General features: G+C 48.7%; 1 pseudogene; it reads right to left on the bottom strand.

The window, feature by feature from the left end:
• Positions 1 to 7,832: 7,832 nt before the first annotated feature.
• LOC136544548 (uncharacterized) lies at positions 7,833 to 27,844 on the bottom strand (annotated as a pseudogene).
• Between the last annotated feature and the right edge of the window lie 110 nt (positions 27,845 to 27,954).

The raw sequence follows: 27,954 nt of genomic DNA, 5'->3' as shown, positions 1-27,954 counted from the left end.
TACAACGCATTATCGAAGTGGCGGCGCAGAAGGGTGTGCTCAAACCTATCCTTCCAAAGTCGGCACAGCTGAGGTGCTCACTTTACCCAGATGACGTGGCGATTTTCTCCGACCCATCAGCATCTGAACTTCAAAGGTTATACAAGATACTAACTTTCTTTGGAGAGTGCTCGGGCCTCAAGATTAACATCTCAAAAACGGAAATTTATCCGATCAGACTAGACAACGCTGCGGTACCTCAGCTACTCCAAAATTTCCCCGGAAAAATTTGTAAATTCCCAGGGAAGTACCTGGGACTTCCCCTTCATATCCGAAAGCTCCGGAAGATAGAGGTACAACCTTTGTTAGACAAAATAGGAGCAAGGTTACCTGGGTGGAAAGGAAAGCTACTGTCCGCGTCGGGAAGAGAAACCTTGGTCAAAACCGTGCTATCCTCGCAGCCAATATACCACATGACCGTCTTCCCCGAACAGAAATGGCTTATACGGAAGATCGACCGATTAAGGAGGAGCTTCCTCTGGAGAGGAGAGACGCCGGATAAGGTGTATGGGGGGCACTCTCTAGTAAATTGGCCAACTTCATGCCTTCCAAAGAGCAAGGGCGGGTTGGGGATACTGGAGCTTGAACGCTTCACAAGGGCGCTGAGGTTGAGATGGCTGTGGTTTCAATGGAAACACAAAGACTGTGCATGGAACGCACTGGAGCTCCCATGTGATTGGCGCGATCGTGAACTCTTCGCAGCTTCAACGGAGGTCACTATCGGTGACGGCAAGACAGCTAGGTTTTGGACGTCGTCATGGGTCAATGGGAAAACTCTGAAAAGTATGGCGCCAACACTCTTCCTCAAATCAAAAAGGAAAAAATTAACAGTTCAGATGGCGCTACATGAAAACAGATGGATTAAACACTTGCTTCCACTTCAAACCAGTCAAGAGATACGGGAATATGTTGCACTGTGGGAAAAAGTAGGCAACGTTCAACTACAAGAGGGCACGGAAGACACAATACGATGGCGATGGACGCCAGATGGAGAATATACAACTAAAAGCGCCTACCAAATCCAATTCGAAGGTAGTTACAGCAAGTTAAGGCTTACGCCAATCTGGAAAGCACAAACAGAGCCTAAATGTCGTGTTTTCGCGTGGACACTACTACACAAGAAAATACTTACTGCTAACAATCTGATGAAGAGGAATTGGCCAAACGACCCGACTTGCAAACTATGTGGAATTGATCCGGAGACGCCGACCCACCTTTGCAAAGACTGTCCATATTCAAAACAAGTCTGGTCCCAATTGAAAAGCTGGCTGCAACTCTCGGTTCTTGATTCAGTGCCAATGACAGGATCAATTCACAGGTATTGGAGAAAATGCAGGGTCAAATTCGACAAACGACAGAGGAAAACATTTGACGGGATCATAATCTATTTCTGGTGGAACATATGGAATGAGCGGACTAGAAGAACATTCCAAAAAAAAAAAAGCTTACAAGCGAATCAGGTAGCAAGTCTGTGTAAGGATGATATACACCGTTACCAATTCGCGACAAGACCGGCGACCCAACAAGAGTGGAGAGAGTAGTCATAGATGCCTAGCTGTTTTAGTTTCACGTCCTCTTCTAGTTGTTCTGAAGCTGAGTAGTATTTCTTGTTGTATGAGTGGTAGTAGTCGTTGTCATAGTAGTAGTAGTAGTCGGTTCAGTAGTATAGTCGTCTTTTTTTTGTACCCTTTGTACTCTCTGCCTTTTTCTTTTTATCCGTCTAATAAAAATCAGAAAAACTCTTGTCGCCTTTCTAAAAAATCACTGAGAGAATGGATGTACATACAAGTTGTGATCTGTCCGTTCGGCTCCACTAGAATCTGAACATCGAATAGTATTTCTTTCCTGACAAATTGTAGTCCGTGATAATGTGTTATCAGTTGGTGACTTGTGTGCTTCAGAGACAGTGACTAAGCATTGTAGTACTTGAAAGAGATATAATGATATGCGCGCAGATCTACTGCTTGTTTGAGAGGGAAAAAAAAACAAGACAGGTATAAACCTTTTCAATAGAAGGTGGTCAACCATGCTACTCTGATTGTATGAGTTTTTGTATTGATATGATTAAGATGGAAGAACTAAAGTCGATTCATTCTGAAGTGAGCAAATTTCATCAAATTTGTCTTTGGTATTACAAGGTTCAGCTATCCGAATTCCTTGCAACTGGCTGGCTATTGCGGATGAGTTTGTGGAGGATCGAATCTTTTGTGTACAACAGTGTTGTTTTAGTTGTTTCGTTTGCTCTAGTTGTGTTGTTATTTTGTTATACTATCCTTCTTTTTAATATAATCGGCAACTCTCCTGATTCGTTTAAAAAAAACATAAAGCTTCCTGCGACTGATCCACATGCCCTGAGAGACCTGCCGTCCTCGCCTCCTCGGTACATCATGCAGGGAGTAGGTGGATACCTGGATATGACTGCCATTCCACAACATCTCACCCTGTTTCCTAAATCCTGTTTGTTATATGGGGCTTGCTATAACCCAGGCGTCTTATTATTATTTTTTCCAACCTTTCAGGTGACGTCTTCTTCCTCCCTTGCGTCCCCCTGCCGCTGCCCCACCCCGCCCAGCTCCAGCGGCGTCCACGCCGCCTCCGCCGCCGCCCTCGACCGCGGCCACCTAACCCAAACCCAATGCTTTAGATCTAGCGTGAGCGCCCCCGCCTCCACCACCTTCCGGGCTCCGGCAGCGTCCACGCCGCCTCCGCCGTCTCCATCGACCACGGCCGCGGCTAAATCGAGCTTCTCCAAAAATCTGGCATCAGCGCCCCCGCATCCACCATCTACCGGGCTCCGGCGGTGCACAGCCTCCGCCACCGCCCACTGCCCACCGCCGCCGCCGCGCTAATCAATATGTCTCCTATTCTTCTTCTACGGTCGTTGCCCCCGCCACCGGCTCTTGCTAACCAGATGTCTCCCACCGGTCAACCCGATGCCACCGCCGGTCCGGCCAGCCTCCCATGGCCCCTCCTTCTAAGCCTAGAAACAACAAATCCCCTCCCCAGCCCTGAATCCCTAAACAGTCCGGAGGAGGAAGAAAAAAGCGTCACCTGAAATCTCGCCAGAAATCAGACAACTGAAGTCTAGAGAGAGAAAATATATATATATATATATATATATATATACTAGCAGGTAACTATTCACGATGTGACATCCCTCAAATTATATATATATATATATATATATATATATATATATATATATATATATATATATATATATATATATATATATATATATATATATATATACACACGCTGCATTTTATATACTTCCAGGGGTAATTACTCCCATAATCAATAAATCAGTATATACTCGTTTATCAGTTTGAGTATGTTGAGATACTAATATTAAGATACTTCAGATCTTTACTATGTGAATTTTTTTTAAAAGAGCGTATATTTTTTAATATATTATATAATACTAGGATAGTAACATATAAAATGAGTATAACCATATACTCTAAGTATACATGCATACTTGTCATACATTATATCCTAGATGGTCTAGTATCATGATATACTCCATCTATATATACTTCGTCGGACCATATACATCCTAAATCTAGAGATATACACATGAGAGTATCTTCTCCCTGAAAGTAGGAAATAATTTATTTATATATATAAATATACACACTGGTGCATTTATTTTGGGACGGAAAAAGTAAAGATTAACATTTAGAAGCCACCAATCCACAAGTATATGACCCAGCCCTCGCAATAAAGAAAAAGAAAAGTATATGACCCAACCCAACAGGGTATATAAGCAAAGAGGCACCCTGCAGGCTACGCCGCCGCTGCAGCCTACAGTCGCCGGCTCTAGCACCCAGCGTCCGTACCGTAATGCAAACATATATTTTAACTTATTATCACACCGTAACATATCTATGTTATGTTTTTAACTTATCATCACACTGTAACATATCTATATTAATAGTGTAATGTGACATGTAATTCTTTCTTAGGAAAATAAACATCTCGAACAGTCGAGGAGATTTTAGTGCAAATTAGACGATGGAAACAACTTTGGAGGCACATTTATCATGCGCCGTCAAGTTCTTGAATGTGAAGGGGAAAAAAAAGATACGAAGGCAGTTGCCACGCCATGCAAGGTTAGAGGAGACGACTCACCCGCAAATCCTGCTGGGACCTGACCTTCTAGAAGGAGAACGGGCATTCGAAATTGGTTAGAGAAGTAGAAATTGGTTAGAGAAGTAATATCCTTGCATATACTCAGCTACTCACTCGGTCTAAAAACTACTCAAAAGTCAAAAACATGTGCCTCTAGCTTTTGTCAGAAAAAATAAAAATACTGATACTGTAATACTGTATAATAGAACTTCACTAACTCCGTAACTCTGTTCTAAGTTGTGTTATAACCCTAAACTCTGTTCTAAGTTGGTCGCATGATTCGGTTGTGATCGATGCTCTCCGCTCTGCACGATTGATTGCCATGCAGTTGATGACAAGCCAATCCCACAAAGTCAGATTTGCACGAACTCTTTTTTTTTTAGGAACACGAACATTACTTAATACTCCAGTGTAGGGGATGCCCAGGGTTGACATTAGCTATTATATATAGAGGGCGTAATAACCGGTATTTCTAACTTATTTATACCATTAATTATAGATATATAATTTGACTTTTATCGACACTTCGACGGCCGGGGACAGAGTTGACTGTCAGTCACAGAGTATACGTACGCGAAGACTTAAAACAACTATTGTAAACGTTGGCAGCTTGGCATCACATGGCTACATTTTACATCCTGGACAACTATAAACTACCCATGCGTTGCGAACCCAATGTCGAGAACTAACACCCACCGCTAACGAACAAGCGAGATCGAGATTTGCGATGGCGGAGGACACCATTGCCCACTTCTCCCATCCAGGGCACGAGCTGGTGAAGCGGCACTAGGTGGGGCCGTTCATCTGCGACCTGTGCTGGGAGCCTGGGAGGACCTGTCCGGCCCCGCATACGGCTGCCGCACCCTCGGACGCTCCTCTCGCCGGCTCACCACCGACACCAGCTCGAGCTCACCCAGACTGCCCGCGACGTGGCCTTCGCGTGCGACGTCTGCGCCGGCCGCTGCGCCCCGGGCTGCTTCCTCTACCGCTGCCCGCCTTGCGGCTTCGACATGCACCCGCGCTGCGTGCGGCTGCCTCCGGCCGTGCGCAGCTCGCAGCACCCGGAGCATGACCTCACGCTGGTAGTCGCCGAGGGCCGCTGCGCTGCGTCTGCGTGCCGCCACGGCGCGGGGCGCGCGTGGTTCTACTGTTGCAACGAGTGCAACCTCGACCTCCACGCCTCGTGCGCTGCCGCCGCCGGCAGAGCTCGCCACGGCGTCGGGCTTGACGACGTTCATGGTGAACTTGCTCGCGCCAGGATTTCCGCTGAGAGTCAGATGAGGATGGCTACTGCGCTGGCTACGACGACCGCCAGCTGGTCAGCAGCGAACCTTTATCGGATGTGAGCTCCTCGTTTTCCTTTTTTTTTTGTGAATATCCCTTTTAAAATGCAGGCGTACTACATATAGTAGCTATGGACAATTTTCATCACAGCATTTATAAATTTCCTCATCACCTCGCTCATGACATGTTGAGAACACGCTTGCAATCTTACTATTTTCCACCATAAATTGTGCAGGAATCTGGTATGAACAACAAAGCATCTGCCTGCTGCCTGTTGCCAAACCTGAAGTTCTGAACACATCGGCTTCGCGGCATGAATAAAGTGCATTTGTTTCATATATTATGATATGGAGTAGTCTTGTTGTGTGTATCACAATGGGTTTGTGTTTGTTCACGATCGTACTTTCGGCCTGTTCGTTGGTTGGTTTCTGGACTGGTTTAGACTAACCGGTGCTGGTTTGTTGCGAGAGAAAAACACTGTTGGCTGACTGGTTTGGTCTGGCTGAAACCAACAAGCGAACAAGGTGTTTGTGTTTTATTTTCCCTCGGGAATCTGGATCTGATTATTGCCCTGCTGCGTGCAGGATGTATCTTCACTGTGTGACACGCCGTTCAGTATCCTTTATTTTCGTGTATGAAATCCACAAATGATGAGCCAAAATAGTCCAGATTAAAATAAAAAAAATGCTCCCAACTCTTCGTGGAAGGAGGTTGACAATAACGAGGTCTTCACTTCTAAGAGCTGTCAGTCATCATCAGTGTTACTAATCATCTATAAAAATCATTTTTCTAGATGATGGTAGGGTGTATCACCTCTAGGAATAGGTGTTGCGCAAATTAATTCGTATTCTTTTCACTCAAAATTGAATGAAAACAAACTTATGTTAAAACTGTAGAGCTTATCCTAGCTTTAATTTTTTGGGTTATTTTTAAGCTGATTTTCAATTTGTACAAAATGTTTTTTTTTTGGTGCTTGTATATGGGTCTCTAGATGTTGTAAAAATAGTTTCTACAAATCAAATATAACCATTTTTAATAACATTTGGTGCAGTAATTTTTTCTTTGAAATAATAAAGCAGAAGAACTACTGATTCTATTAAAAAGAAGAAGAATCCCTATTGCTACTTGTTATATTATTAAAAAGAATAAATTGGGCCATACAACATAGCAACGACAACAAACAACAACAACAATCAAAGCACAATGACATTGAACTCGGACTTGTAAGCAACTAACTCAACTATTAACAAGGGCTAGTTGGACTGAGACCCCCAACATGTGCTGCACAACATTGTTCCACTCAAACAAAGCAACAAGAGCACTATAAGCTACAACCAAACCACAAGCACTTGGTCACCATGAAGCACCACCATCACATCACTGGACGACACCATCACTACCGCTTGCACCTGATCAAATCATCAGCCTTCTGTCCAAAAAATACAGATCAAGGAGTCAATCAATTTCATATTTAATTAGATTTATAAAAAATAATATCAATATTTGTATATCTCTAAATAGATTTACTATGAAAAATATATTGCATGTTTAATTTAATAATACTCATTTAGCATCATAAATATTAATATTTTTATATGTATTTGGCCAAATTCGAAATTGGTTAATTCCTAAAAATACAAGATACGCACTCTCTCCTTTTTTTTTTTTTGACTGAGGGAGTACACTCCATGGCATATTCGTATATTAGTCGCTGTGTTGCAGAGAGGCGGAGTGCAACAGAAAAAGTTGGTAACGGCGTATTTCACATCTTCACTGTTCTGATATTCCTGAGTTTCTCACAAAGCACGTGACGATCGTGACATGAAAGACCAGAACAAAGATTGCTCTCCAATAATAATTTTGCTGGGTTAAGTTACAAATAAAAAAGGAGAGGAAAAGAAAGAGTAAAATCTGGCCATCCACACTTAATCGTAGAAGTCTTCCTCTGCCAAAGAAAACAGATACTTTTTAGAAAGTTTATAATGAGTAGGAGTTTTATTTTGAGAAAGAAAAGGTTAAAAAGTCATACGGATATAGTTCAAATGGAAACTTACGTGCTTCTTCTTCTTCTTGGTTCCAGTCATCATCATCGTCATCAAACTCGATATTCTACAGGGTGAAGGTTGAGGCATCAGAGTGAGTTACATATAATTATGAGTATTTCTTCCAAAGCTACAAACCAGATCCCTTGTCCTACAAACAGAAACCCAGGCAAACAAATTCAGTTCAGTGGTAAGTACCTGATTATAGTCATCGTCTGAATTTTCCTCCTCTTGTACTTCTTCCTCTTCCTGCTCATCCTCATCATCACCTTCCTTCTCCACCTTGCTTCCATCCTACAACCAAAGAGAAGTTAATATGGTCGTCGAAGATGATAGACTACAAAACAGTAGAAAAATAAAATCTCATATTAACATTTTGTCACAAGCTCGATAGTACGATGATGAGAAACATGGCTCAAACTTCAAACTAGCAATAATACGAGCGAAATTCAAACATGCTCACCAAGTGAACCTTATATACGAGCCTAAACAAGAATTTGGAAATAAAAAGACAATGGTGAGGCTCCTGCCTTGTGCTTCTGCTCAAGCTTCTCAAATACTTCAAATGCCTGCTCATCTGTCAAACACAAAAGTACAATCCAAGTAAAAAGTTGAAGTATACCGAAGTATGTAACATCTGGCAGTAGCAAATGTTCAGTTCAGTACTTCGTGCTACCCAACATGGAATAGAGTTGTGAAAAGCAGATAATTTCATGAAGTAAAAAGTAAAAACCTGAATCCTAATCCCACCGGAGTTTCTTGTTGCTTGCTTGCCCTCTTCTAGATCCTGAAAGGAACAAAATATCATGGTTATTATGCTGAAAACATAGAACTTACAATAAATTTCACTGCATACAAATGAGTTCAAGAGTCAAGACTACCTTGCACCAGTTCAGCAGGGAAATTCGAAGAAGTTAGTTTGAGATATAATGCAAGAGCTTCACGTTTGCTTTGTGTCTTACGTTTCCTATCGGAAAATCTTTCAATCTCTTTGTCTTCATTCTCTGACAACATATGAAATCATAAGAAAATTAAACTAAAAACACAAATTATTAACATAAAGCTAGAAAACTACCAATGCAAAAAATACGTCAAAAAAGGAATGCTTAAAGATGATAGATAAAACTAATTAACAGAACAAAGTAAAAGACGCTAGCAATGAACAAAGATGCTTTTATGAGTGTGCCAAATCGTTTCTACAAGTTTCTCATTCTATAATAACATAATCCGAAGAGCAGAAGCTAGTACAGTAAGATAACAAAACTGGCAATGCAGATGATTTTTTTTGGGAACAATGGGTATAAAAAAACAAAACAGGACACTCAGTAATATAGGGCCTCTTTTCAAAAGCTAGCAAAGGTGCAAAACTACCTTCCATACAACACTGTCTCTAGCCAATTATTTGATCATTTACCCGAACAAAACATAAAGTGCTTCCACCAAAGACTGAGTTGACTAATCTATGAACAATCTTCGAGAATTGTTGTCTACTGCACATATATAGCTAGACGAAGTTTTGACGGCTTCACGACATTTTATTTGAGGATTCCTCCTCATTACTGGACCAACTACTTGAAAGAAATGGTGCCTCCAAAAAATTCACAGGGTTGATCGCCCACCGGACATGTTTAAAGAAAATCTTGACTTTCGAGCAAGCAAGCAAAGCTGCAGAACTATGTTAGCCCATATGATCACCGGCTCAGGTGAGTGAACCACTCACCAGTCTTGCCGAGCACCCACTAGTGTTGTCGAGTACCCACTGGCTAAGCCGACCACGAACAAGCGTTGTCCATCCCCACACACTATGGCTCTAGGTTGAAGAAGAGAGAGAACAGAGCATACATACACAGTACACAACACCAACGTTGGCCGAAGCCCTGTATACGAGATGGCAAATCTGATATCTCTTTACTGAGTTACCGTGGTAGTCTATTTATACAACTCTATCCATCTAGTCCTAGTACAGCGCACATACTATAACAGTAACTAGATAACATACAGGGCTGACTCTGCGCCGGCCTCTGCATGTGGCTACAGTGCTGCAGGTGACCGGTGCGGCGCCTGCACCTGCAGCGGCTACAGTATCACAACAGGGGGCCTTTCGGCATTGCCTTCCCTTGCTGTGTTCACACAAGAAAAACAGTAGTTTATTCTAACAATTCTTCCCCTAAACCTACTGCTATCCCTTGTACTCCCTCCATGTCAACCATTTCCTTCAGCTACGTGAGTCGAAGACGTCCGAGCGGCTTGATGAGGACGTCCGCAAGTTGTCGACCAGTTTCGACGAACTCGATGACGATCTGCCCTCCATCGACACAGTCCCTGAGGAAGTGGAACTTCACGTCGATGTGTTTGCACTGGTCGTGCGGAACCAGATTCTTCACGAGGGCGATGGTGGGCTGGTTGTCCACCATTAGTGTTGGTGGATGAGCTTCCATGCCGGTCAGCTCGCCCAGCAGCCGGCGCAGCCACACAACTTGGCACGCTGCTGTGGCCACCGCTACGTACTCTGCCTCGCACGTAGATAGCTCCACCACCATCTGTTTCAGCGATAGCCATAAAATTGGGTCCGACCCGAGGAAGAAGAGCACGCCAGAGGTGCTCCGTCGTCCGTCGATGTCCCCCGCCATGTCTGTATCGCTGAACACAGTGAGCTACAGCCTACTCCCGCCGGTCTTTGGGAAGATGATCCCATAATCTACCATCCCCTTGACGTAGCGTAGTAGCCGCTTCACCGTAGCCTAGTGATCCTCTCTGGGATCCTCCATGAAGCGACTGACGTAGCCCATGGCAAACGCAATGTTTGGCCTCGTATGGACTAGGTAGCACAGACCGCCAACGATGCTCCGGTAGAGTGTTGCATCCACTTTCGCCATAGTGCTGGCCTTCGTCAGCTTCAGCCGCTCCTCCATTGGAGCCCGCATGGCTTGCACTCAGCCATGCCGCTCCGCTCCAACAGCTTAGAGGCATACGCGCTCTGACCGAGCGTGAGTTCCTCCTTCCCCTATCTCACCTCGATGCTGAGGTAGTAGGAGAGTGCGCCGAGATCACTCATTCAAAAATGAGCCGTCATCTGGCGCTTGAAGCCGTTGATGTCCTCCATGCACGCGTCGGTGATGATTAAGCCATCCACATACACACCGACAACGAGCTCCTCCTTTCCCCATTGTCGCATGTAGAGTGCGTGCTCGGTTGTGCACCATTGAAAGCCAAGCTCGCCTAGCGTGGCATCAAGCTTGGCGTTCCATGCTCGTGGGGCCTACCGCAGCCCGTAGAGCGCCTTGCGTAGTTAGAGCACCCTGTGCTCCTCTCCCTTGATAGTGAAACCTGGAAGTTGCCTGACGAAGACCGTCTCCACCAGCTCGCCGTTTAGGAAGGCCAATTTAACGTCCAAGTGATGGATGCGCCAGTCCTTTGCTACTGCCAAGGCTAGTAGCAAATGGACCGACTCCATGCACGCTACTGGCGTAAAGACTTTCTCGAAGTCTATGCCCTCGCGCTGAAGAAAGCCTCAGGCGACGAGGGCGCCTTGTGCTTGACAATGGCACCGAGCTCATCCCGCTTGACCTTGTACACCCACTTTAGGCAGATCGGATGGCATCATAGAGGTCGATCGACGAGCTGTCATGTCTCGTTTTCCTCGATCGTCTTCATCTCCTCCAGCATCGCCCGTGGCTAGTTTTCGTCCCGCTTAGCTAGTGCAAACGTGGGTGGTTCCTCTGCACTGACGAGCAACAACTCTACGTCATTGAGTAGTCGACCAACCAGTCCTAAGGGTCCTGTGCCGCTGACGATGTCGTCCAGCCTATGGAACCGCACCTCCTCACCTTCATGGAAGGCATCCACAAACTCAGTGATGTCACTTGGAGGTGAGGCAAACTTGATCGACATTGATAGAGTGCTCGACACAGCACCTGAAGTGCTCAGCACCCTGGTTGCAGTGCTCGGCACTACTTTTGGACAGCTCGTCACTACTCTTACAGTGCTCGGCCCCACTGTAGGAGTGCTCAGCCTCAGTCTTAGAGTGGTCGGTACCACTACAAGACGTCTTGGCTCCGCTATGGGAGTGCTCGGCACCCGTCCTAGAGTGGTCACCACCACTACAGAACCTCCTGGCGCTACTCTTGGCGTGCTCGACATCCCTCTAGGAGTGCTCGACATTCCTCCTAGAGTGCTCGGCACTACCCTAGGAGTGCTCGGCTCTACCGCTGGAGTGCTCGACGCTCCTCCTAGAGTGCTCGGCACCTCTTCCCCAGCGTCTCCACCACCGTGGATGACCAAGTGCTCGATGACGAAGGTGCTGGTGAAGCCACCAGCTTGTCCCGTGCTCGCACTGCTCCAATCCCAAGCCGCCTTCTCGTCTAACACGACGTCGCGTGAGACAAGCACCTTGTCTCCGTGTGGGTCATAGAGCTGGTACGCCTTGGTACCCTCCGCATAGCCTAGGAACACCAAGGGTGTGCTCCTGTCCTCTAGCTTAGTGAGGTTCGGCTTCGTCTTCCTGACGTGGCTGATGCAGCCAAATGTCTGGAGGAAGGACACGCTCGGCTTGCGCCCATACCAAGCTTCGAACGGTGTCTTGCCCATCAGGGCCTTGGTCGGAGCGCGGTTGAGGATGAACACCGCCATGGTCACCGCCTCCCCCCAGAACCTTGCCGGCATGCCTTTGGCCTTCATCATGGATCGAGCCATGTCGACCACCGTCTGGTTCTACCTCTCCACAACGCCATTCTATTGTGGCGAGTACGGCGTGGTGTGGTGTCGCTCCACACCCTAATCCATGCAGTACGCAGCAAACTCCACCGAAGTCAATTCGCTGTCGCGATCAGTCCTCAGCACGTGGAGCTTCTTGCCGCTCTCGGCCTCCGTGCGTATCTTGAACTTCTTGATCGCCACCGTCATTTCGTCCTTGCTTGTTAGGAGTTGTAGCCACATGTAGCGACTACAATCATCCACGAGCAGGAGGAAGTACCATCAACCACCATTTATAGCTGGCGTGATCGGCCCATAGAGGTCATCGTGGACGAGCTCGAGAGCGTCCTTCGCGTGATACTTGGTCGCCTTTGAGAATGGTAGCCTCCTCTACTTCTCGGCCAGGTAGCTATCACACAGCTCGCCTCCATGCTTGATGTGGGGTAGACCTCAGACCATCTTCTCTAGCCGACCAAGCGCGTCGAAGCTGAGATGTCAGAACCGGGCATGCCATAGCCATAGTTCCTCGGAGTGACTTGTCGCCAGGCACACTAGCCGCTCTACCTTTAGGTCGAGCAGGTACAACCAGTTCAGGGACCTCTTCACCTTGGCAAGAAGTCGTTGCTCCTGGTCCCTGATCCTAAGGACTCCGTTCATGATCAGTACCTTGCTACCACGCTCATCCAGCTGACCAATACTGATGATGCTAGAACGCAGCTGTGGGATGTAATATACATCCGTTAGCGTGCGGTGCTCCCCATTTTGGCACATGAAGATAATGGTGCCACGCCCTTAGATAACCACCCTTGAGCCGTCACCAAACTTCACCATACCGGTAACATCGTCGTTGAGCTTGAAGAAGGATGCCTTGGAGCCCGTCATGTGGTTGCTGGCACCAGAGTCCAGATACCACCATTGCTCCTGGTCGGCGCCCACACATCAGAGGTAGACTTGGGTGCGTGGTTCGTCGAGGTTGATAGTCTTCAAGTCCTTCCCAGGTCCTTCCACCGTCATCGCCTCTTCCCTCTCTTCGACCTTGATGTCGTGCAGTGCACAGAACGTCACCATCAGGATAGTGGCCTCATCTTCATCATCATCTTACACCAGATGAGCATTAGCCTTCTTCTTTTGCTTGCGATTTGGGCACTCCCGTGCCTAATGGCCCATCTTCCCACAGTGTCGGTGGGTGTTGGGGTCGACCTGCTTCTTCTTCTTCGAAGAAGCCTTGCCACGGCGCTTGCCATCGCCACCGCGGCTGGAGGAGGTTGCCTTCCCGGAGTTCCTCTGAGCAGCCTACTCCTCTTCCGTCAGTAGCAGTTTGCTGCTGTCCTTCATTACTGTTGCCTGCTCTAGGCGCTCATCCACCACCCGTAGATGGCCTATCACATCCTAAATGGTGAGGGTAGACAAGTCCAGCATCGTCTCTATGGAGAGAGCGATCTGGATATACTTTGCTGGCACGGAGTGGAGGTACTTGGAGACCGCCTCCTCTTCATCGATGGTGACGCCATGGCTCTTCAGCTTACTGATGAGCGTCTATAGGCAAAGGGAGAAGTCCTCCACCGTTTCACCATCCTTGAACTTGAGGATGGCGTACTCCTGCTTCAGAAGCTGGGTCGTTGCCTTCTTTGCACGGTCGAAACCGACGTGCATCGCCGCAATAGCCTCCCACGCCTCCTTAGTAGAGTTCTTTGCCCCCAATGGCTGCCTGTACTCCACCAGTACAGCAGTGAGGATAGCCTCCAACACTGACATGTCATCTTCCTCATTGTTGGTGCCCTTATCAATAGCATTCTAGAGCCGTCAGGCTCTGAGCTTGACCTTCATGATCACCGACCACTCTCCATAGTTGGTGCAAGTCAGCGTCGGCCAACTGGTGCCACTGACTGTCGACGAAATATGGTCAGCAGTCTACCTAGGGGGATGCCCAAGGTAGTATATTATCGGCAGACAGATGCGCAAGCTACAAACAAGATGGTGGCACAAGACAAACACGAGGTTTTATCCAGGTTCGGCCGCCGTGAAGGCGTAATACCTATGTCCTGTGTCTGATTGTATTGATGTATGTCAATGAGAGATATTTTTTAGAGGGGTCCCCTGCCCGCCTTATATAGTCCGGGGGGCAGGGTTACAGATCTAGAAACTAATCCTAACCAATTACAATTGCCATAGGTGACCGGATAAGGATTCCTATTCTAACTGACTAGGATCTTGCTTGACCTTCAAATCTGTCTTGATTCCTTGCGCGGGACTCCAAACATATTGGTCGGGCCGCGCGTCGTCTTCTAGTGGGCCAGACCCCCTGGTTCGGGCCGGCCCAAGCCTAGCCATGAGGGTATAGGGGTTAATACCCCCACAGCTAGTCCCCGAGCACCATGTATTATGCTGTGACACGTTGTTCGATCTCCTTCGGCTAATGCGATCCATCTTCATGTCATCTCCAACTGGTTGAAACATTGACCAAGTGAATGTGCCAGTATTCTGGTCAGAACAGAAAGCAGTAGACCACGATTATAGCCGAAGACTCCGGTTGTCCAAAGAATGCATGGTGCTCTAAAGAAAAAAGAAAAAGATTTCTTTCCTGATGAAGTGTGCCCACTTGTATTTCTGAAAAGAAATGTAAGTGACCCTTGTATAATAGTAATCATGGCAACAGTTAGAGCGTAGAGGTCGATAAAATAAGCACATTCACCATAAGGTGAAGTGTGCCCACTTAGTCCCCGAGCCTGATAGTAGGTGACATAGGCACGTAGTGCCAGGGTCTAAAAAGAACTCCCACTGAAGTTGAGAATCCAATCGTCATACAAGCAATACGAGATGCACCGGCAGGTGCATCGTACCGATGTAGTCCCCGAGCTTGCTGGAAGGCGAGGTACCAGCCTTGTAGCAAGGTCTAGATAAATGCCTCTCAACTGTATATGAGTATAAATCACATGTAGCCAAGAAGAGCGGTCTCCGAGAAATGTTAGGAGAGTGGTCGGGGCAGTCCCCGAGCATGAGTGTGGTCGAAACAGTCCCCGAGCACGATGGTGGTCTGGACAGTCCCCGAGCACGATGGTGGTCTGGACAGTCCCCGAGCATGATGGTGGTCTGGACAGTCCCCTAGCATGAGAAGTATGGCAAAAAACCATATGCCACTTGTACTATTATATTTGTATTTATTTATTTACTTGCTCTGTCAAATCCAATCTGACACATCTGGTCAAAGAAGTAGACGGGTATAGCACGTCATACTGCCTTTTTGTCTTTTCAAGCAAACAGTTGCGTGGCACCTGTAAGTAGGTGCATCAGCGTGGGCCCTCCCACACTAGCAACGAAGAGGCGCATATATTGGCATAGATCTCGAGGCTATGAAAACAACCGTCTATGGCGCGTGCGCATGTCTCCCAAGAATCTTGGGCAGACGAAATGGCATGACTCTTGGGTTAAATACAGTATAAGATAGGTAAGTTACTTTTTATTGAACCCCATTGCCATTCGCAGCCGCAGCCATCTTCTTCCTCTCGCCAACCCTAATACCTCAGAAATTACCACCAATCAATCCTCCGCCATTTCCTCGTTCATCAGCAAGGCCAGAATCATGGCGAAAAGCGATGCGTAGAAGAAAGCAAGAGTCATGGCAAAGGAGTGGTGGAAATCAAGAAGCAACGAGCAGACCATTGAAGACCTCGTCACCATGGGGGTACTCCACAACAAGGAGCTCATAGGATGGCGTGCACCGGAGGGTGAGGGGTACCCCGATCCAAAACTAGGTGAGATCGTGGTGTTCGAAGACTTCTTTAAGCGGGGATTTGGGGTTCCTGTACATCCTTTTCTTTAGGGGCCCTGTCTTTACTATGAGATTGAGATTTGTAATCTGCATCCCAACTCGATCCTCCTTGTCGCCACTTTCATTCATCTTTGCGAAGCATATGGCGGCTTCCAGCCCCATTTCGATTTTTTCGCCATCTTTTCTGTCTGCGAAAGAAAGGAAGCGATGGTTCAAAGATAGCCGAGGGTGTGTACCTCAACCTCCGTGACGGCATGAAAGCCTAGTACATGCACTACCCATGGAACACGTCGCTAGATGACTGGTATAAGAAATGGTTCTACATCCACGAAGAGCCGAACACGATTACATTGTGCGACGTGGGGTACATTCCGGAGAAGAGGACAAGCTGGTCAGAGAAGCCCGAGCACCTAGAACAAATTCCAAAAATATTTAGAATGATCCCATGGAAAAAATAGGATGGTCCGAGCGTGGTCGAGAACTTCATCAGCCGACGGATCCAGCCCTGCCAGAGGAGAGTACATCCTGGCTTTGAATATCAAGGTAGCACAGACCCGACGAGGACGAGGCAGGAGGCGCTTGACAAAATCGAAGTCAAAGCCAGAATTGGAGAGCTATTTAACTTAGCTGATCCAAATTATGTCGGATTGAACGACATCGAGCACGCTTTCAAGCTAACCCGACCTCCCCCAAAGGTAACTGTCTTGCCCTGTACCCGTAGTTTTATATTGTGGTAGGATAAGTGGAAACTTACTGTGTTCACCCATTTTTGTTACCCAGGTTAATGATCGAGATAGAGCGATAGTGTTTGTGTCGCCACCCCCTAGAGTGGAGTGGACATAAGGAGCTGGTCCCACCACCTAGACCAGCGTCGAGATCGAAGACGAGGACGTCGACTGGGCGGTGCTCGGAGCTGGAGAGGAGGCAGCGGCCCTAGCCACTGGTAAGCGGCCGGCTGCCCCTAAACAGCCGAAGAAGAGATCAACAACCACCCTGCTTACTGGGGGGCGCTAAGTATCAATGAGCCCGAGGGGGGCCCGAAGGAGAAACCGGCCAGCAAGCGTCGATAGACGATTTTTGCCTGGTCGGATGATGACGCAGAGGGAGAGGATGCAGACATCTTTCGACTTGTCCCTTGAAAGAGGAGGAAACAACTGAAGTTGATGGAGCAGGGTGTCTCCTCCGCGCCTATGGGACCCACATTGCCAACGGCGGTGAAGGATGCAGCCAGGTCAACCTCGGGAATACCTGGGCAAAGAACGCGACCGGCGACGGGAGTGACAACCCGACCGAGCACACCACCAACCACTGCAGCAAGAAGGACAAGCGGCGGAGGTCTCAGGCATCAAGGCCCAGCGACAATGCTGGATGTAGAGGGAGACCATGAGTCACCCGCACAGCACGTGGAGCAAGTGCGGCCGAAGAGACACACCTTCGCCACATCATTCCACACTTCTAACATGTAAGTATTTGTAACCTTATTATAAGTTAGCAATGTGCAGTGAATATGGTTGCCTTCTGAACTTTTCTCGGATGTACTAGTTTGGCGTCCATAGAAAGTCCGAACCAGCTAGCTGGAAGTTTCATGGCTCCACCAATAAGTTCAGAGCAGACTGCCCAGCAGCCGGTCACCGAGGAAGCCATAGCAGAAGATCCATCACGGCCTCAGCAAGGGAGTAGTCAGACAACAGAAAGTCCTCGAGCAGGTGGTCGAGGGACCAACTGAGTCAGGCATGAGTGCTCCGAGCACAAGACCTGCTGAGGGCGACACTTCAGCATCGAGGGTGATGGAGCAGACCGAGGAGCAGCAACCGGAGGTGAGAGCATAGCCCACATTCACCGACGCTGAAACCTGTGGGAAGGCTTTGGTGATCGCAGAAGCTGCTGACGCCGGACCAGCACCGAGGCCCGAAGAAGAGCCCAAAGAGGACGAAGTGGAGGAGGTCCTAGGCCATCCGCAGGACAAGCGACAACATGTGTATGTGTCGCGTTGGCGGAACGACCAATGGGTTGTCCATGAGGAAATCCCGGAGGTCAAAGAGACCAAGAAAGTTGAATGGGCGGTGAAACGGCAGGTAAGCTTCGCTTCACCCCCTGATCTCACTGTCTAGTCGCAGCTATCTAACTTATATGCACACAGGACTTAATGAAGACCGCAAGGTACCGCAAGAAATGCTTCGACCAGATCGAGGGGATCACTGCTAGAAACAAGGAGCTAACGACGGAGGTGGAATGCTTGCGCCAGCGACTCCAAGTTGCCAACCATGAAAGGACGGTGCAAGAGTCCCAAAACCAGAACCTGATCGTCCAACTCAGTAATAAAGAGCGGGAAAAGACAAGTAAGTAGCCACTTTATCACAACAACTACTGATAAGTGATGTTGCGTTGTTGGTAGTAACAGCTGTAGTGCAGGCTTAGAAGCCGAAGTGGTCCGTCTCCGAGAGGAGAACAGTCATGCGGTCGTGGAGTGTGATCACCTGAAAGAGGACAACAGAAAACTAGAGCAAGACCAGTCGTAGCTCCGGGACCACACGACCAAGATGACAGAGGAGCTGAAAGGTAAGTTCTCCAAACCCTTTGCCCATTTTTGTTGCCTGCCGTAGTTTGGCATAATATAGCGTCTTAACAGCATGTACGGTTTGTAGTTATAAAAATCAATGCGAAGAAGCATCTGGAGGCCGTGATAAAAGACCGTGACGGCTAGAAGGCATAGTGCCAAGAGATCACCAAGGATCGTGACACCTAGAAACACCGGTGCTAGGAGGTGGCAACGGGCATTTTGCCAGTCCTTAACCTCATCGATCCGACACTAGCAGAGGACGTGCCAAGGACGCCGCAACTGGGATTGATCGAGAGATGCCGAGAGGCATGGGGATGGTTCCAGGAGTTTGTGAAGGAGGCGGGTGAGTACACAGGCGCACACATGCTAAGCATGGTACGTGCTCACTACCCCTTGATTGATCTTAAGCGCCTGGAGGCTGGATACCCGAAGGAGGTAGATCCAGACAAGGCTAAGGAGCTACGGATGACCCAGCTGGACTTGTCGATGAAAATAATTGGTGACATTAACCTGTGTGGAGGTGCGACACCACCTGTATAGGGAACGCCATCAACAAGTCAGTTGGAAGCGCCGTCATTTTTAAGCCAACCGGCAAAGCCTGCGGTCTCGACCAGCCAGGCATCGGTGGGGCCATCTTCTTCAGCTTGATCAATGCCAGAGTCTCCGAGACCCTTGCACGATGTCAGGCCCAGCGAGCAGCAGGTGCCGCGTGTCCTGACCAGCCAATAGTATAGGCTATAGTTGTGGAAGAAGATGTAGTTGTGTTATTGTAAACTTAGACCTTTTCAGGTAAGCTTGTAATAACATAACTGTATATCAGCATAAGCTTGTTTGTTTTGTGGAAAACGTATTTAAGCTTGGATATCGTGTTGGTGTAACTAAGTGAGAACATGTTAGCGTTCTGTTTAGTTGTACCAGTTTAGTCGACACGTCATCCTGAAAGGTTTGTATGGCCCTGGTTTGTCTTGTGATCGGAGTGTAAGGTGCATAGCTTGTGCACACATAGACACACACAAGTCAAACCAGAGAGGACCTACCGATCACCCGTAGCGTAGAGAGCAGGTCCCATGCACGCGTTGGGAGGAACCAGAGACAGGGCCTGCTCCAAAAACCCGAGAACGAATGGTGGTCGGTTTTAACTGGTTGAGTTAGAATAACAATAGACTTCGAAGTGACACATTAGAGTGGTCGGAGAAATCATAATAGCTTTATTGAATTAAACTGAAAGTACAAGAGGGGTACATATCTCAGGAGTTAAGCATAGAAACGCCTAAGCTTGTCGATGTGCCATGAATTGGGTACGTCAGTACCATCCAGGTGAGCTAACCTATAAGATGTTGGTCGTGTAACCTCCTTGATCATGAAGGGTCCTTCCCATGGGGTTGCGAGTTTGTGGACGCCAGCCTGATTCGTCTTCCACTTCAGGACCAGGTCCCCAACCATGAAGAACCACTCCTTGATGTTCTTGTTGTAGTACCTACACAAAACAGCCAGGTATTTGGCTGTACATACGCAAGAATCGAGCCGCTTCTCTTCTACACTATTCACTTCTAGCTCCCATACTTCATTGGCCTTGTCTTTATCGAAGTTCTCTACCCATGCTGATCTGAAGGCTATATTCGCTGGGAGCACTGCCTCGGCGCCATAAACCATAAAGTATGGTGATACGCCGATATTGCGACTGGGCTGGGTTCTGAGGCCCCAGACCACGGCTGGTAACTCTTTGAGCCATCTTCTGGGAGCTTTATCATTTTCTCTATACATCCTCTTCTTAAGTGCGTCCAAGATCATACCGTTTGCCCGCTCGACCTGTCCATTAGCTCTAGGGTGCGTCACCGAGACATATTTTACTACTATGCTCCTTTCATCGCAGAAGTCCCAAAAGGCGTTCCCGGTGAACTGAGTACCCAGATCAGTGATGATGTTGTTGGGTATGTCGAATCGGTGGATGACCTGGTCGATGAACGCAACAGCCTTTTCTAAAGATGCCTTGACCAGGGGCATGTACTCTATCCACTTGGAAAATTTGTCGATCAGCACAAAGACGCATGTAAATTTCCCAGGAGCCGATTTGAAAGGCCTGATCATATCCAGTCCCCAGCATGCGAAGGGCCAGGAGGCTGGTATTGTCTGAATCTCGTGTGCTAGTATGTGGATTCTCTTGGCGAAGAACTAACAACCTTCACAATGGCGGACTAGCTTCTCTGCATCGGCTACGGCTGACGGCCAATAGAACCCTGCTCAGAAAGCCTTGCCAACTAGCGTTCTCGAGGCCGTGTGGTTGCCGTAGAAGCCAGAGTGGATTTGGTCCAGGAGATTTTCACCATCCTCCTGGGTTATACACTTCATCAAGATTTCCTCCTTCGCGTTCTTGCGCCACAATTTGCCATCGACGAGCAGATACTGCTTACTGTGATGCATCAGGTGTTCGTTTTGTGTTCGATCGATGTAACCGCTACCATCTGTCAGGTACTTGATGAAAGGTACTCTCCAGTCAGGCTCCTTAGTGGTCGGAGGTGGTTCGGTGGTGTTTGACACCGGAACCGTAGCCACCAATGGCTGGTCTAGAGGCTTGTCGGCCGCGGGATCTTCTTCTTCGATGGAAGGCATGAGCAGGTCTTGAACAAATACGCCATGTGAGACTTTGGCTCGGGATGATCCTAACTTTGACAGCGTGTCTACTGCTTGATTTTTGTCCTGGACCACATGTGTGTACTCGATGCCATAGAACTTGCCTTCCAGCTTTTTGATCGATTTGCAGTATGCATCCATCTTTTCGCTGGTCATATCCCCGTCCTTGTTGAGTTGGTTGATGACCAGAGCCGAGTCTCCATAGACATAGAGACGTTTGACACCGAGCTCGACCGTAATGCGCAGACCATGTAGGCATGCTTCGTACTCGGCGGCGTTATTAGACGCCGAGAAATAAATCCTGAGGACATATCAGAGCTGCTCCTTGGATGGTGACACGAAAAGGACTCCTACTCCTGCACCGTCGATGTTGAGAGAGCCATCGAAGTACATCTTCCAATACTCATCGGGCCCCTGAGAGGCAGGTGTACTTAAGTCTGTCCACTCGACGATGAAATCGACAAGTGCCTAAGACTTGATTGTAGTACGGCTTGCAAATTCCAAGGAGAAAGGGCATAGCTACATTGCCCATTTGACGATGCGCCCATTTGCATCCTTGTTGCGAATGATGTCTCCTAGAGGGTACTCAGTCATGACCACCACGCGATATCCATCGAAGTAGTGTTTCAACTTTCGAGATGTGATTAGTATGGCGTAGATCGGTTTCTGAATCTGTGGGTACCTGGTCTTGGATTCATTGAGCACCTCATTGATAAAATATATTGGTCACTGTACCTTGTAGACGTGGCCAGGCTCATCGCGCTCGACCACCATGGCAGTGGAGATCACTCGATTAGTTGCCGCAATGTAAAGCAGGAGGGTTTTGTCTTCTTTGGGAGTAGTGAGGACCAGAGGTGATGTAAGGAATTGTTTCAGCTATGTAAAGGTAGCGTCCGCTTCCTCTGACCACTCAAACTTCTCAGATGCTTTGAGCAGCTTGAAAAATAGTAGTCCTTTTTTGCCTAATCTTGATATGAAATGACTTAGGGCAGCCATGCATCCGGTAAGCTTCTGAACATCCTTCACCTTTTTGGGCGGCTTCATGCCCAAGACAGCTTTTACCTTCTCTGGGTTAGGGCGTATGCCATCGTGACTGACGACGTTGCTGAGCAATATACCAGATGGAACACCAAAGATACACTTCTTTGGGTTTAATTTCCATTGGAATGTGTTAAGAGCTGCAAAGGTATGTTCGAGGTTATCAACAAGGGTGTGTGCTTCCTTGGTTTTAACAACTACATCGTCAACATAAGCCTCGATGAGGTCGTCTTTTATCTCGTCTTTGAGGCAGGCCTGTATGGCGCGTTGATAAGTGGCCCTGGTGTTCTTGAGCCCGAACGACATGGTCGTGTAGTAGTAGGCGCCGAAGGGCATGATGAAGGATGTCTTGATCTGGTCGTCCTTTTTTAGAGCGGTCTGGTGATAACCAGAGTAGCAATCGAGAATGGAAAGCAACTCGCAACCGGTAGTTGAATCTATGACCTCGTCTATGCGAGGTAAGCCGAAGGGGTCTTTAGGGCAGTGTTTGTTGAGATCAGTGTAATCAACGCACATTCTCCATTCATTATTCTTTTTGCGTACAAGAACCGGGTTGGCTAACCACTACGGATGATACACTTCTTTGATAAATCCGGCTGCCAAAAGCCATGTAACTTCTACCCTAATAGCCTCCTTTTTGTCGTGAGCGAACCGTCGTAGCTTCTGCTTGATAGGTTTGGCCTTGCCGTTGACATTTAAGGAGTGCTCGATCAAGTTTAGAGGTACACCGGGCATGTCAGTGGATTTCCATGTGAACACACTCACGTTGCTCCTCAAGAACCTGATGAGCGCGTCTTCCTATTTAGGATCCAGGTTGGCCCCGATAAGGGCCGTTTTGCTAGGATCACCGTCGACCAGCTGGATTGTTTTGTGCTCTTTGGACTTGACGTTCTTGCGTGGGGCCTCGAGCTCTAGGATCTCCAGGTGGTCGGCTAGGGTCTTCTTGGCGTCGAGCGTGGTCTCGACCATGCGAATAGAGAGGTCGTGAGCCTCTGCTATTTTGAAGCTGTCGTCCTCGCAGGTATAAGCTACGTATACGTTGCCCCTGAGAGTTAGAACCCATTTCTCGGTAGGCATCTTGAGTAACAAATACCTATAGTGAGGTATGGCCATGAATTTGGTGAGCACTGGTCGACCAAGGATAGCATGGTAGGTGCCATCGAAGTCAGCGACCACGAAGTTGACGTAGTCGGTGTGGAAGTGGTCCGAGGTACCAAATTGCACAGGTAGCGTGATCTGCCCGAGAGGTGTGGAGCTCTGTCCGGGGAGAACACCCCAGAACTGTGCCTCGTATGGCTTGAGATCAGCCTGGGTTATCTTTAGGGCTGGCAAACTGTTCTTGAACAGTATATCGATAGAACCGCCGTCGTCAATCAGCACTCTATTGAACTGAACCTTGTTGATACAAGGATCGAGAACCAGAGAAAAACGCCCTGGCTCAGGTATCATAGCCCATTGGTCCTTTCTGCTGAAGGATATCTCGCGGTGAGACCAAGGAGGGAGCCACAGATCAGCGATGAGGTTGTCGGCGTTGGCCACGTTCAAGCAAGCGCGAGCGAGCAGCTTGCGTTCTTGTTTGGTCTCGATGGACACTTTGCCCCCAATGATGGTGTGGACGCGATCGGTTGGCTTGACGTACTTATGACGGGGATATGCGTCTTCATCGTCGTTGTCCTCGTTGCGCTGTTCCCCTGCGTCGTTGGCTTGTCGGATGTATCCGGAGCCTGTTGGCGCGTGTAGATAGATTTAAGAACATGGCAATTCTCCATGGTATGGTTTGACTTAGGATGGAGCTAGCAGGGTCCTTTCAATGCTTTGGCATAGTCCTCTTCGTAGTTGCGACGTCCGCCACCTTTTTTAACGGTGTTGACCTCGCTGTCGTCTTCCCGAGCACGCTTCCCCCTATAATCGTCACGACAATTACGCTAGTCATGGTGGTCGCGGGAATCGTTGCGCTGGTTGCGGCGATCAAAATCATCGTTTCGACCACGGTTGCCACGGTAGTCGTCGCGGTGTGGGGGGTGGTCGGAGCGTGGAACCTTTGCTGCTTCTTCGATGATTATCTTTTTAGCATCATCGGCATCCGCATATTTTTTAGTAGTGGCCAGGAGCGCTGTGACTAATTCAGGTCTCTTGTGGAGGAGCTTGTCCCTTAGGGCATCGTGGAAGCAGAGACTAGTGATGAAAGCCTCAATTGTCTCGTTGTCGGAGATTGATGGGACCTTGATGCGCATCTCCGAGAAGCATCGGACGTACTCGTGCAGTGGCTCATCTTTGCGATCTCGAATCCACTGCAGATCATATTTGTTGCCGGGTTGCTCACAAGTAGCAATGAAGTTGTCGATGAATGATTGCTTGAGCTCTTGCCAAGAATCAAAGTAGTTCGTCGGCAAGCTGACCAGCCATTGGTGGCCTGCATGGCCAACGGCAACTGGGAATTAATTAGACATGACATGCTCATCAGCCATGGCTGATCTGCACATGGTTTCGTAGAGCATGACCCATAATTCAGGGTTCTCCTTACCGTCGTACTTCTGAAGTTTTTCGAGCTTGAAGTTCTTAGGCCATATGACTTGGCGGAGGTGTGGAGTAAACTGCTTCAAACCCGGAGGGCCGTGGGTAGTATCATATTCCATATAGCAATAGCTTTCGTGGGATGCACGATCGTTGGCTCTTTGGTTAATGCGATCGCGCAGATCGCGTTCTCTGAGATAATGGCGTAGATCGTTATTGCCATCACGGCGATCCCGGTTGCCACCCTAGTTAACCCTATGACCACGGTTATCACGGCGATAGTCGCGGTTGTCTCGATGGTTGTTGTCCTGGTAGTCGCGGCGGTTGTCGTCCCGACCACCATCATGGCCGTCGTTTCCGCCTTGACGGTTGTCTGATGGGTCGTTGTTGCGCGAGCCACGTTGGTTGGGTGGCTGTGAGTGACTTGAGTACTGGCGGCTGTGGCTTGATTTGACTGAGACGAATGGAGCCCGGGTTTGATTTACAATCTCTACGGTCTGGGCCATAGCAGCTGTCAGGTAAGCTTGTATATCATCACGAACTGCCTAGGTTTTTGGGGTATTGGGTAGTTGTTGCATTGTTGCCATAGCAACAGCTACGTTGGCGCTTGGAGTCCTGAAGACCTGCTTGTCCCCCACCCTGTCAAAGGCATTGTTAAGGTCACGTGGCTGGACCCTTATGCGTCGTGCCTCCTCTTCTGCCTTGGCTTTGATTTGTCGGTGATTAAACCGGACAATATTGCGTGCTTCGCGTGCTAGCCTTTCTTGTTCTGCTTCGCCAACTGCCGGTGGTTTGTCATTATTGACAACATTAATCAAGTCTCCTCACCTTGGTGGGAAGGATGGGAATCGTGGGAACCCTGGGGCGTGGTCTGGGATATCCAGATCATATTCAACGCCTTCATTGTCATGATGCTGGAGCTCGGTGTGGACAGAGCCATTAGATGTGATGCCGGATGAGGAGCTTGAGCCACCCTCTTGAACTGTGTGGACCGATCCTTCTTGATAATCCTCAATCTGGACCATGTTGACGAAGTTACGCAGGCCATAGGGCTGGGCCTGGTAGTTCTCCATCGAGGCTTCATACTCGGAGAGCTAGAGACCTGTCGCGAGGGCTGGCCGACGACGAACAGAGCGCCCTTCAGGAGTAGATGTGACCACAAGATCCGTACCAAGTCATGCAGGATGACTGGCCCGAGCTGGTCGGGTAGATCTGTTGTGGGTGGTGGTTACCTGCTCATTAGGTTGACTTTGAATCGAACTTACCAAAGCTAGGGTTTCAGCAAGTTTGGTGCCGACCCGATCGATGGAGTCGAGCAGGTCGGTGTTATCGATCTGCCTCCCTTTGTAGCGAGGAAGCGAACGACGGGTTGTCGGCATGGCTGAAGACGGTGTTGGCATGGCCGGAGCCAGATCCACCATGGTCGGAGCCGTAGCCGATGCAGGTGAAGCAGTGGTCGACGTAGATTAAATCCGCGCCTCCTCCGTGGTCATGGCGATGAAGTCGTCGGAGCCAGTGGTCCAGGTGATTTGGCTGATGGTGAACGTGAGGCCATTTGGCGTAGCCATGGAACCGGGGATGATGACCATCTTGTTCACCTGGAGAGCAGTACGCACACCCCCTACCTGGCGCGTCACTATCGATGAAATATGGTCGGCAGTCTACCTAGGGGTATGCCCAAGGTAGTAGATTATCGGCAGACAGATGCGCAAGCTACAAACAAGATGGTGGCGCAAGACAAACACGAGGTTTTATCTAGGTTCGGCCGCCGTGAAGGCGTAATACCTGCGTCCTGCGTCTGATTGTATTACTGTATGTCAATGAGAGATATTTTTTAGAGGGGTCCCCTGCCCGCCTTATATAGTCCGGGGGGCAGGGTTACAGATCTGGAAACTAATCCTAACCAGTTACAATTGCCATAGGTGGCCGAATAAGGATTCATATTCTAACAGACCAGGATCTTGCTTGACCTCTAAATCTGCCTTGATTCCTTGCGCGGGACTCCGAACAGATTGGTCGGACCACGTGTCGTCTTCTAGTGGGCCAGACCCCCTGGTCCGGGCCGGCCTAAGCCTAGCCGTAAGGGTATAGGGGTTAATAGCCCCACACTGACCTCCCGCGCCATGCGAACAATGACCTACGGCCGTGGCTGGGCAGCCACAGCAGTGCCACTGTTGTCGCTCATCTCTGAACCGCCTGACATCGCCAGCGGTTAGTCTGACGACGGCGTTTGTACGGCTTTGATACCACTTGTTAGCCCACAGGATCACCGGCTTAGGTAAGTGAACCACTCACTAGTCTTGTCGAGCACCCGCTAGTGTTGCCGAGCACCCACTAGCTAAGCCGACCACGAACAAGCGTTGTCCGTCCCCACACACTATGGCTCGAGGTTGAAGAAGAGGAAGAACAGAGCATACACACACAGTACAAGACATCAGCGTTGGCCGAAGCCCTGTATGGGAGATGGCAAATCTGAACTCTCTTTACTGAGTTGTCGTGGTAGTCTATTTATACAACTCTATCCATCTAGTCCTAGTACAGCGCACATGCTGTAACAGTAACTAGATAACATACAAGGCTTACTCTGCGCCGGCCTCTGCATGTGGCTACAGTGCTGCAGGTGAGCCGTGCGGCGCCTGCACCTGCAGCGGCTACAATATCACAGCAGGGAGTCTTTCGGCGCCGTCTTTCCTTGCTGTGTTCACATAAGGAAAACATTAGTTTATTCTAACAAACTATAGATCAGAAGATAAGGAGCACTACCATTACGAAGAATCAGTAAGATGAGCAAAAGGAAGAGCTGTGAGACAAGTTCAGCCATAGTACTTTTCTTGGGAGCATCCTCCTCCAGGTGGTAGCTGGAACTCCTCCAGAACTCCTCAAGTTTTAAGGTTGACAAAATCAGCGCCTTCTCCTCGTTGCTCGCCTTGGCGAACTTCATCTCCGGCAGGGTGATGTCCTGCTCATTTTGCAAGCACGCAGCACATCAGTGCTACCGCACCACGCAATGCAAGGTGCGGGCGGAGGGAAGACCGAAGGACTGACCGAGAAGTCCTCGTGCGGCGCGTGCTTGTCCGGGTGGTCGTATCCGAAGCCTCCACCTCTCCCGCGGCCCCCTCTTCCACGGCCCCTGAACGACATCGGGAGAGAACGCCGCCAGGCAGCAGATGGAGGTCGAAGGGGCAGCGGGGAGCGCGCGAGGCGATAGGAGGGAAGACGGCGTCGGCGGTGAGCAGTGGCCAACCTAGGAA

Source organism: Miscanthus floridulus, chromosome 3 (assembly GCF_019320115.1).
Source record: "Miscanthus floridulus cultivar M001 chromosome 3, ASM1932011v1, whole genome shotgun sequence".
In the NCBI taxonomy this organism is placed as follows: domain Eukaryota; kingdom Viridiplantae; phylum Streptophyta; class Magnoliopsida; order Poales; family Poaceae; genus Miscanthus; species Miscanthus floridulus.
The sequence above is the reverse complement of the archived record's forward strand: the minus strand, read 5'-3'. Positions and strand labels throughout refer to the sequence as shown.